We start from the raw sequence: 11,874 nt of genomic DNA, 5'->3' as shown, positions 1-11,874 counted from the left end.
AATCTGTGTCTCACCATGAACAGGGTCCTTTTGTTTCCAGGATGACAGGTAAGTACAGACGTATGGGCCCAATGAACAACTTGAGATCGAAGTTGCTCCGGCACAAACAAGCGATTCTGAGGACACCCACTTGGGACAGGATTTCCAACGTTTGCCTATTTGACCTTGGCTTCAATGGGCCAGGTCACACTCCCTATCACTCGGTCTGGCCGCAGAATGGGATCTGGACTCTTGGGGACTGGCTCAGGATCAAACATCCTGGAGAGTGCATCAGGCTTTCCATTCTGCGAACCAGGTCGATATGACAGAGTGAACCTAAATCTGTTAAAGAACAAAGCCCATCTGGCCTGCCTAGAGTTCAAGCGTTTGACCTTCCTGATGTATTGCAGGTTTTTATGATCCGTCCAGACCAGGAAATCCTGCTCCGCTCCCTCCAACCAGTGCCGCCACTCCTCCAAAGCAATCTTCACAGCCAACAGTTCCTGATTTCCCACGTCGTAATTCCTCTCAGCAGAAGATAGTTTACGGGAGAGATATGCACATGGATGAAGCTTGTTGTCCCCCGCTGACCTCTGGGACAGTATAGCTCCAACGCCGTCATTGGAGGCGTCCACTTCCACCACAAACTGTCGGTGGCGATCAGGTACCGTCAGGATGGGAGCTGTGGTGAACCTCCTCTTCAGTTCCAGGAAAGATTTCTCTGTCTGTGGATTCCACACAAACTGAACATGGGGAGAGGTAAGGGAATGGAGAGGAGAGGCAATAGCACTGAAATTGCGTATGAAACGTCTGTAAAAGTTAGCAAACCCTAGGAATTGCTGAACTTTCTTTCTAGAGTCTGGCGTGGGCCAATTAGCCACGTCACTGACCTTAGCTGGGTCCATTTCCACCTTGTTAGGGGAAATCACAAAGCCCAAAAATGCCACAGAGTTCACATGAAACTCGCATTTTTCGGCCTTTACAAACAAATGGTTAGCCGGGAGTCTCTGAAGAACAAGGTGAACATGGTTAACATGAGTTTTCTTATCTGGGGAAAAGATGAGAATATCATCGAGATACACAAAACAGAAAACATTCAGGAAATCTCGTAACACATCATTAATGAGGGCTTGGAAAACAGCAGGTGCATTGCAAAGTCCAAAAGGCATTACCTAATATTCATAATGTCCCGTAGGTGTATTGAAACCTGTTTTCCACTCATCGCCCTCCCGGATGCGCACAAGATGATACGCATTCCTTAAGTCAAGCTTGGTGAATATCTTGGCTCGCTGTAACAGATCGAATGCCGTAGAGATGAGCGGAAGGGGATATCTATTCTTAACTGTCATCTGATTAAGTGGACTGTAATCAATACAGGGCCTTAATGAACCGTCCTTTTTCCCTACAAAAAAGAAACCTGCTGCTGCTGGGGATGATGATGGCCGAATCAAGCCAGCTTTGAGTGATGATCCGATATACTCTTCCATGGCCTCCCTTTCAGGACCAGAGAGAGAATACAACCGTCCTTTGGGGATAGTAGAGCCCGAGAGAAGGTCTATGGGGCAATCATACGGTCTATGGGGAGGCAAGGAAGTAGCTCGTGTCTTGTTAAACACCTCCTTAATGTCAAGGTAACACTCTGGCACTTTGGATAAGTCAGGAAAGTCAGAATGTTTAGAAGAAGTGACACTGTCCCTATCTGACGCCTGTTTAAAGTTCCCAGATCTGGGCGGTCCACTCAAAACTGTATGAGAGGCTAAACATGAACGAGAGCACTCACTCCCCCACCCCTTAACCTTTCCTGCAAGCCAGTCCATTTGAGGGTTATGTTTAACAAGCCACGGGTAACCCAAAATGAGAGGCTGTTGAGCTGAGTTAAATAAATGAAAGCTAATACGCTCACGGTGCTCCTGATCTATGACAATTTCTATGGGTTCCGTGCGATGAGTAACTGTACATAACAGGCGGCCATCCAACGCGCTAGCCTCTAATGGCTGATCTAAAAGGACAATGTTTAAGTTCAACTCTTTAGCCAGCTCCCAGTCTAACAAGCTCTCATCAGCCCCAGAATCAATTAATGCATCCTGAGTCACAGTTTTATCATTCAGTTTCATTTGTATCTGAGTCAGTCTTCTCGAGGAAGGGTTGAAAGAAGTCACTCGGCTCACCAGTGTCCCTCTTCCCGCTGATGAGCCTGATCTTTTGCCCGACAGGCTGCCAGAACATGACCCTGCTGGCCGCAGTAGAAACACAGCCGCTCCCGTAGGCGGCGCTGACGTTCCTCCGGAGTGAGTTTGGCTCTTCCGAGCTGCATCTGTTCCTCCGCGGCGCTAGGGGGCGCTGGTCGCTCTGGAAACGAAGTCCGGGTATTACTCCGCCAACCGTAGTGTTCCCTCTGTAACTCCCGTCCGAACAGTGGGGTGAAAGCTGTTTTCTCCCGGATAGCCATGGCGATGAGCGAGTCCAATTCTACAGGCAACTCTAAGGGAGCTAACTGATCCTTTATGGGATCCGCTAATCCATGCAGAAACGCATCAAAAAGAGCCGCTGAGTTCCATCCACTCTCCGCTGCCAGGGTCCGGAATTCGATCGCGTAATCCGCCACTCTCCTCTGCCGTTGTTTGATGTTCACCAGGGCTCTCGCTGACTCTCTCCCGGGTGCTGTCTGGTCAAAAATGTTTTTCATAGAATCCATGAATAACCTTAACGACTGGCAAACAGGCGAGTCTCGGGCCCATTCAGCTGTTGCCCAGGCTCCCGCTCTTCCCGTCAAGTGAGATACTATGAAAGCTACCTTAGCTTGATCTGTGGGAAATGCTGCGGGCTGATGTTTGAAATGGAGATCGCACTGTATCAGGAATGGACGACAGTTTCCAGAATCCCCGGAGAACTTCTCCGGTGAAGCGAGGCGGAGTGAAGACGATGGCATGGGTATTTGAACGGGGATCTCAGCAAACCCGACCTGCCGCAGGAACAGCAGGACGTGCCTCGAGGTGCGTAAGTATGTCACGCATCTTTTCCGCCAGGTGATTTATTACCATTGTCACTGTTGACTGGAAGTGTTGCTGACGGGCATTTAATTCCTGAACCCCCTGATTCATTGTTGTCAGCTGTTCCTCATGGTGATGCAGGCGTGTTCCTTGCGCCTGCAGAGCCGTCTTTAACACGGTGGAATCGGCTGAGTCCATCTTGTTTGGTCGGTTCGTTCTGACACGAAGGACTCACAAGAACTCAGATGCACGATTCTTTCTTGACTTCAGAACTATCTTTTAATATACAAAAGACTTCTCAAAGTACAAAGGTATCTAGGATCTACTAGGACACTCAAAAGTTCACTAGGTTCGACTAGGTTGCTCAAAGTTACACGAGGAAATACAGACATGGACTTAGTGTTGAGACAAGACGAACCGACAAAAGACAACAGGAGAACAGGGCTACATATACACAACAGTTAATGAGGCACAGGTGCAAACAATCCAGAACAGGAGATCACTATCAAGCTGACAAGTGACACACCACCACAGGAAGTGATAACACCTGAAACGAGAGGACAGAGTCAACATCAAAATAAACTGCAAGGCCACCAGAATAAACACAAAACAATAAGCTCACAGACTCTAACGCTGAAACCTTACAATATGTATACCCCCAAAGCTTTTTTCTTATTCAAAATAAGACCTTAACCTAAAGTATTCTTTAATATTTAAATAAAGCCTTATTAGTTTGTCTGTCTGTGTCTCCTATATATCTAATAATAAAAATAATACATTTCAATAACGTGCTTTAACCACCATGTGTCCCTTTCTATCAGCTGTGCGGCGTTATGGTGTAATTACCGTGTAAATATACCAATATACCGATTGGATCAAATATAAAAGTCAGCCGAATTAGTATTGATACTGCAAGGAGAACTATTGTGTGAAGAGAAATTGAAGATGTTGTGTGATTGCTGATATTTATGATCCACGTCACATATTTAGTTTCGGTGGCAGTTATTCCTGTTGGTCTAGAAGTCTTCTCATCAGGGCTCTATAAATAGCAAACTACGGCAGATATGTAATATTTAATGCAGCCGAACCGTGTATTACAATGCCGTTATGTGATGACCTTCAAAGAGAAAAGCAAGCACACTCGGAATAAAGTATTATTTTATTTTTAAAAAATGTTTTCGGATTTCACATCAACAGGAAGTCCGGTTAACTATAATGTCCGTGCGCAACAATACTCCAACCCATAGATCCGCGGGTGAATAATAATCACCACATTACACACATCCCTTCACATTTAAATTCACATTTACATTAAAGTATTTCGTGAGGCCTTCTAAATGTTTTTAAATATAATTAGGGTTGTAGTTGAAGAGTTTGTAAATTATTGCGTTGCGCAATCGCACAACGGCACGTCCGTTAATTCCACAACCACACACACGGATTAACATCGATGTAATACATTAATGTAGCCTTTGTTTCTGCTAAAAGAGGTGTCGACAAGCTGGGGCAACAAGAAAATCGGTGAAATCGAGTGTGACTATTAAAAAATAAATACATATTAATATTGACAATAACAACCGACCGTCCGTGTAGCATTGCTAGGGAGCGTTCTCATGGCGTCTATTATCAACGCTATGGGAGGTCTATGAAGGTCTATGGGATGCCCTGCCCGTTGTAAACTGACTTCCAAGGGGTACCCTGTCCGTAATAGAGTGACGGGGAGGGGCCCTGACCGTCCGTCAACATGTGATGGGTTGGGAGTGAGAACGTGTTGCTCATTCAGTGTAACGGCCAGGACATTCTATCAAGGATGTAGAATACCTTGGTTGAAGGATATTCTACCCAGAGACCCAGAACAAGTTCTGATTGGTTGCTTTCTTTTCTAACACAAAACCACTGAAATGCGTAGTGCAAGGTCCGAGAAGGACAAACAAATCAACGTAACACTGTAATATTACAGATCAACAACACAGATACGATTCTCATTTATTCATTTTATATACATTTTATTTATATAATTAAATCGATTTTTTTGTTTGTTTTATCTGAGTGTTCCAGGGTATTCTCTGAATACCTTGAAGGCCCTGACGATTCACAGGTAGAAAATAAGCTTGACTCGGACAAGATACGTCTCAGGATAGTTTTTGACTCTTTACTTAGACAAAAGGTATCAAATACAAACACATGTTGCTCTGTGCTTCCTTCTCCTTCTCACACATGCCAATCACCAGCAGCTGCCGTCGGCTATAGCGTCTCGTAATCACGAACATCTGCGGTCGTCTATGCCGTCAATTTCACATGGCTGGTTCAAATAAATGATATAATAGCACTAACAACAAAGGATTATAATATTCAAATATATAAAACTATACATTTTAACATATGGCTCCTACATGTAGTTTATTGCAAAATGGAGCAAAGCCTGCAATCTTATGGAGCATTCGACTCAAGCGACAATGACACAAATAGCCTCACCCCTCATACCACCAACCAAACACCTTCTTCTAAATTTGGCGCTCTTTTTGATCTGCAAGATTTGCCATCTCTCCCTCTGCTTCTCCAATGCTGCTGCTGCCTATACACCGCTCAGCGCCCCCCTCAAGGACTAATGAGTAGGTTTAAGGCCATGCACTAACACATGTGGTTACCAGTGTTATTAAAGTAATACAGTAAATAAGTTACTCAAGGTAAAGAACCAGACTGTGACCATCGTCCATTACCGTGGAGGTCTTGCATCAACTATCGTACCTCAGTGAAAGTAGGGACATAGTATCAACAAAATGTACTCAAAGTATTGAAAGTAAAAGTACTCATTCTGCAGAAAAAAGGGTGCTTATCAGTGTTTTACTTTATGGAATAACCTTATTGCTTAATTTATGTGTGTGTTGCATTTTACATTGAGTAGTTTCAACCTATTCTAAAACATTCATCACATTTCTGCTGTAATGTCTTTTCCCAGCTGATTTAAGAGTGGTTTTAAAGGGTTTTATATATAAGTGAACAATATTCTCAAACCATAAGGAACAATTAATTATCAATCAAAAATATTTTATTAAAACCCCTGATTTAGAGATACACGACAATGGCAGGAAATGTGTGAAAACAAAATCTGAAGTAATATCCAAAGCTGTCAGACAAATAGTTGAGTAAAACGTAAAGCATTTGTTTTTTTAAGCTCTACCTCACATCTTTACTTATGTACGTGAGTTAATAGTTACATTTCAGCAATGCAAGCTATGTACAACTCTGTCTTCACTGATGTTTCTATTCTTTTTTATTCTCTCCGTCGGCCTGCTGTTATCAGGGGCTTGATCCTTCGCTGCAGCATGGGGACTGCAGCAGTTTGATCTGTTTCCTGTACAGCGCTGTTACCCTCAATCTTTCCCATTATGCTCCTCTAGGATTTATATCTGCCATTTCAGCTCTGTGGTCAATATTTATGAACTGCATTACTGCATTACAGGATGTGTAGCTGCTGTGCATTGGAGTCTGGGGGCCATCGATCCTTCCCGTTGAGCCTCTGAGCTGAGGGGATGGACTCAGGGCTGTGGTCCTAACACTTTACAGGGTTTGAAACGGGCCTCGGGGGGTCACTGCTGTAGCAATAAATATGTCCTCAGGGCTGCTGCCTGCTGACAGATCAGGGTGCCTGTTGCTGCTCGCTAGTGGTCAAAAGAGACACTGCAGAGGAGCAGCCCTGTCACTCAGTACCACAACAGACATTGCAATAAATACTCAGAATGTTTAAAGTATATATTTGGAATAATCAGTTACATCACTTTTAGTGTGAATCCTATTTTGAATTTGTTTGTGGCATTTAGTCCATGCTTATGCCTTGAAGGCAAAGCCATAATGATTTGAATCTAATAAGAAACTAAAAACCCTATTGTGAATTTTAACTACTGATTATTTAATGTAACAGCTTAATATTTAACTACTGAATTTACAGTATGCTACTTTACAAACCATCACTTTAACGCAGCGTCCACACGGCGGCGTGCGTTGAAGCTTGCCGGCGGGCGTGTCTGAAGCTCGACCAACAACCAATCACATGAATCTCCCGCCCCGGACACACAAGCATGCGGTTTGATTGGCTAGAGCTTGCACTGTCATATGATTTGATTGGCTGACGTTTCCGTCAAAGCTTCAAAAGTTGAACATTGCTCAACTTTTGAAGCGAGCAACGCGAGCAAAGCGAAGCGACGCTCCCACAATGCAGTTCGGCAAAGTGTGACTTCACCCCATTCAAAGTGAATCGGCAGAAGCGTTGAAGCTTCAACGCACCCCGCCGTGTGGACGGGCCGTCAATGTATGCGATTTGAATTCCCCCTTTAGGTTATAGCATGTTATGCAATTTCAAAACTTTTATTCTGGGTCATACATTTCAATTTTCCAAACAATTTATTATCGTCTAGTTTGGTTTCTGAAATGTCTCAATCTTATTTGAGCAACCTGATATTTTGAGTTAACTTACATTTTCAGAGGGATATTATTGGACCATTATATTATTGAAAAGTCTTCAAATTATTGTTGCTGTACTTTGCTTATATACAACATAGTATTTGTACAACATCATCATCTCCTGACTGAAATCTCTGAAGTTAATCAGATGCATGTTCGGGCCAAAGAAAAGCTAGGTTTAATATTAAAGCCATCCAAACACATTTAGTTACCAATTACATGAATGTGTTTCTAAGGAGCAGATATCTTGTTAAATGCTGATAGCTGAATGCTGAAAGATACATTTTTGAGTTTAAAAGTTGAAAACTAGAAAATTAAGTACTCTGTGTCAGTAGATTTCTTTAAGAATCTGACTCTTAATGGCAATAATAAATAATAAAATAATAAATAATAAAAGGGAAAAGGATTACATTTTCCCCTCGGACACATGCCCAAAGACACAGATGAAGATTGCAAGGGCTATTAACTAAATGGATTAAAAATAACTTAAAGCGATGACGAGTAGATCATCTGTGATGGCTGAAATACGTTCAGACAATCTTTCAGATTTCATTTTTAGTAAAAACATGAGTGGACCAGATAAGCTTTTTGTGGCTGTCTGACCCCTCGAGCTGTAGTTAAAATGACACTGCTGTAATCAGAGAACAAGAAGGACAGGAGAATAAATACATAAAGCAAAGTTGCTGTTTATATGATGCGTGTGTGTGTGTGTGTTGTGTGTGTGTGTGTGTGTGTGTGGTGTGTGTGTGTGTGTGTGTGTGTGTGTGAGAGAGAGAGAGAGAGAGAGAGAGAGAGAGAGAGAGGAGAGAGAGAGAGAGAGAGAGTGGGAGGGTTTGTGGGAAAAACATGGTGCAGAGAAATGTCAGTTTAATTAGCAGCAAGGGGCTTTAATCAGATAACTGTGATTTGAGCAGTGAAGGGACTTTAATTAGTTGCTTGTTGCTGCAAAAGGCCACAGCATGACCAAGCTCTCTGCGTATAGTGGACACTGGATAAATGGAAAACAGGAACGTAAAAATCTCTGTGGTGTTAATGGGTCTGCTGGAGTGAGAAGGAGGAGGAAGGAGGAGGGAGACGAGGAGAAGAGGAGAGGAAGGCTGGGTAAATGCTGCAGGGTTGAGGGGGGGTCAGTGAGGGTAGCGTGACAGTGCGATGTAGGAGGAAAGGGGATGCTCAGAGCTTTTTAAAAAGAGTTGTCGACGAGTGGTTACAGTGGAAGGGTGGGATGAGACGGAGCAGAAAGAAGAAGGGGATCATGGGAGGAAGACTCAGCAGTTTAGATTGGGTTAGAGGCTAAGGAACGAAAGGGGGAGAGGGGTCAAGAGCACACGTCCCCTCAGTTAGGACCTTTGAGATTACATTTTAATCATATCGCTATGACAACAATGTACACAGTGTCAGTCAAGTATTAATTACTTGAGATAAATGCATCAATTGTAACTGTAAGAGGTTGTGTTTAATATCAACGAACATGATGCATCTCAAATCAATGCAGACTTTTTTGTATCATACCACACATTGATCTCTTCCTAATGCAAACCAAGTGCTATGAGTTTCCAACATGCACTCAGGACAATAACATGGGTAATATAAGGCACATATTGTTTGGCAAGATTTGAGAGTATTAACTATTATGGTAACTTGCCAGAAATGTTAATTAACTGCTTGTTTATTTCCTCATTATGTTACAAATAAGACGTAATCTTCTAAGCATTGCGTTTGATTAAATAATGTATTGGTTGTTGCAAATGAGTTGTATAGAAATGTAATATCCAGGAGACAGGGTTGCACCAGCTATAGACTTGATGCTGTCTGGTGCTGGGCAGATAGTGCACAGTCTGTTTATCAGAGCTCTTTCACTGATGAAAGCTGTGGCTGATAACAAGGCTAAGGAGAGCAGTGATACAGAATCAAAACAGTGTTAGCAGTCAAACTGAAATGCAAAGCTTGTATTAATCGTATTAATGCAGCTTAGATTCAAGATGCAAAGGTTTTAATGTCATAATGCACATAAGCTATAGAAATGGCAATGAAAATCGTATGACCAAAGCTCCTCCAACAATGCAAAATAGATATATAATAAAATACAAAAAAAAAGAAAAATTGGTGCAAGAAGTCTTAAATGTACCTATGATGGAAAAGAGGTGAACTTGATATCAAACGGTTAAGTGAATGTTAAATGTGCCAGACACAACATGTTCAATAATACAGGTTATCCTCAGACCTGCTGCAACACTAGACTAGTGTGAGTGACAAGTAACACATTGATACTGTGACCAGAGAGAAAGAAGGAAAACAACAACAATGCACCTGATTTTAAGAAGAAAAGATTCAACACAATTGACAATCTGTTATTTTAAGGCCATCAAAATATATTAGGACAAATCTAAACCAAAGTCAGGAAAATGTGTGATTTATAAAGACAGACAAAGTGATAAAGGAAGGTGGAAAGAAAGAAGGCAGAGAGAGAGAGAGAGATACCCACGCAGGCTCATGAGAGAAACAGTGAACAAGGTTGATGTGGATAAGCCGGGACAGTCCTGTCTGACACACACTCTGTTAAAACCGTACTTGCCCTTTTCCTTTTGCTCTGCATCAGGCCCTCAAGGTCCTTCTGCTTTGTATGAGCTGTCCCACCAGATGCCTGTTGTTATTTAACAGTGTGTCTACTAGGTGGTGGGCGAGACACGACAAAAGAAGGAGGGACAGAGAAGCAGCTGCATGAAGAAATAAAAAAGAGTGTGATGATGAAGAAGAAGGGAGAGTATTTTAGTCTGTTAGCTTGCTCTGCTAGATCACCAGCGGGCTGATTGTGACACTTCAGGGCAACAGCCTCCACCTGTGAAGCTGACTTTCATTATTGTATATCCCTGCTCAACCTAATAGTAAGTATTAAGTAAATGCACCACACACTTTACAGTCTTACACTTCAGATTGCTTCACAACTCCTTTTAAGAATTCACATGTTTAGTTTGTATTGCATGTATAAGCAGTTATCATATCTTACTCCAATCATATGACTTGAACGCTCTTGCCCTGAGGAGGTTTGTAAATCCAGGTGAAGCCATTATCAAGTTTTACTTCCCCAATTAAATCGAAACTCATCACAAATAGCTGCAGATAAGGAGCTGTTGAGCAGAGGGACTCAAGCTTTTAAACCATCATAGCCAGGAGATCAGAAAATTACACATTTCTGCTATGTTTGTTCCCCTTAAAAACCCATTTCAATCTAAGTTAATTAAATATTACTGAAAAGACGGGTTATTACAGAACAATCAAAGTAGTATTCAGGCAAATGCACACCTTTAAAACCAACATTTAGGTATTTACAGGGACATATATTCAAATAAACAACAAAGGTCACAGGTTGACCTTTCAGCTTGTAAGCTAACTCCATGGAGAAATACCTGCACATTTTTGTTTTTAAGTGTTAATTGTTACGAAGGCTTGTTTAAATGTCTGTCACTATCTTGTCGCCAGCTTCTTGGAGAAGAGGTATAAGAAGAGCAACATTGTAATAGTCGGGGCATAAAATAAAAGTAACACAATGTGAATAATAATAATCTGTTCCTCCATACTCCTTGCCTGTGGGACTCTTCCTCAGCTTTTCTCAGCATCTCACTGAACATCTGCAAATAGATTCACTGGCTCTGTCACACTGAAGCACATCAAGCAGCCAAAGTGCATCCCTGTTTTTCTGCTCTTCTGGTGACGCTCTCTAACTACATCACATCACTTCTGGAGCTTTTAACATTTAATGCTCAGCTGCGTATCTCTCTCTCCCTATTAGCTGTCCATATGCCGTTATCTTCATCCATCAAGCCCTCTCTGCATCCTTAGCTCCTATAAAACCTCTCTTTACACCCTTACCTTACATTCCTCTTTCTTGTTTGTCTGTTTTCTTCTTTTGGATGTTGCTACCGGCCCATGAGAGACATTTAATCACTACAGTGTCCAGCCTTTGAGACTCAACATCAAGCTCGGTTGACTTCACTAACCCGAATGACAAAACGAATTGAGCTTAAAATTGAGGACCAGGACGTCCACTTGTCTTTGTCCGTTTTGCTTCTGAGCTGGCAGCTGCTTACATGCAAGACACTTTGTACATGTGTAGTTATTTGATACAGTAGCTGACTGCAGCAGGAAAACAACATCTAACATGACAAAAGAGGTCATTAAATAAGATAGCTATCTTTGTCTCTTTCTATTTAGTCTTACTCTTAGCTCCCTAGCTAGATATATGTCAGCGCACGTCCACACAGATATATATTTTTGTTAGTGCTATGTATAAACTCCATGTTCTTTTTTTCGTGCCAGGTGAGAGGGTAAAGAAGAGTGACTGAGTAGACAAAAACATCTTATGATGCAGAAAACTAAAATAGGTTAGACACGCATACAGACATGCAGGTGAATTTGTTCCATATAGGCATAAAAACAGATTAAT

Source organism: Pseudochaenichthys georgianus, chromosome 10 (assembly GCF_902827115.2).
Source record: "Pseudochaenichthys georgianus chromosome 10, fPseGeo1.2, whole genome shotgun sequence".
Classification (NCBI taxonomy): domain Eukaryota; kingdom Metazoa; phylum Chordata; class Actinopteri; order Perciformes; family Channichthyidae; genus Pseudochaenichthys; species Pseudochaenichthys georgianus.
The sequence above is the reverse complement of the archived record's forward strand: the minus strand, read 5'-3'. Positions refer to the sequence as shown.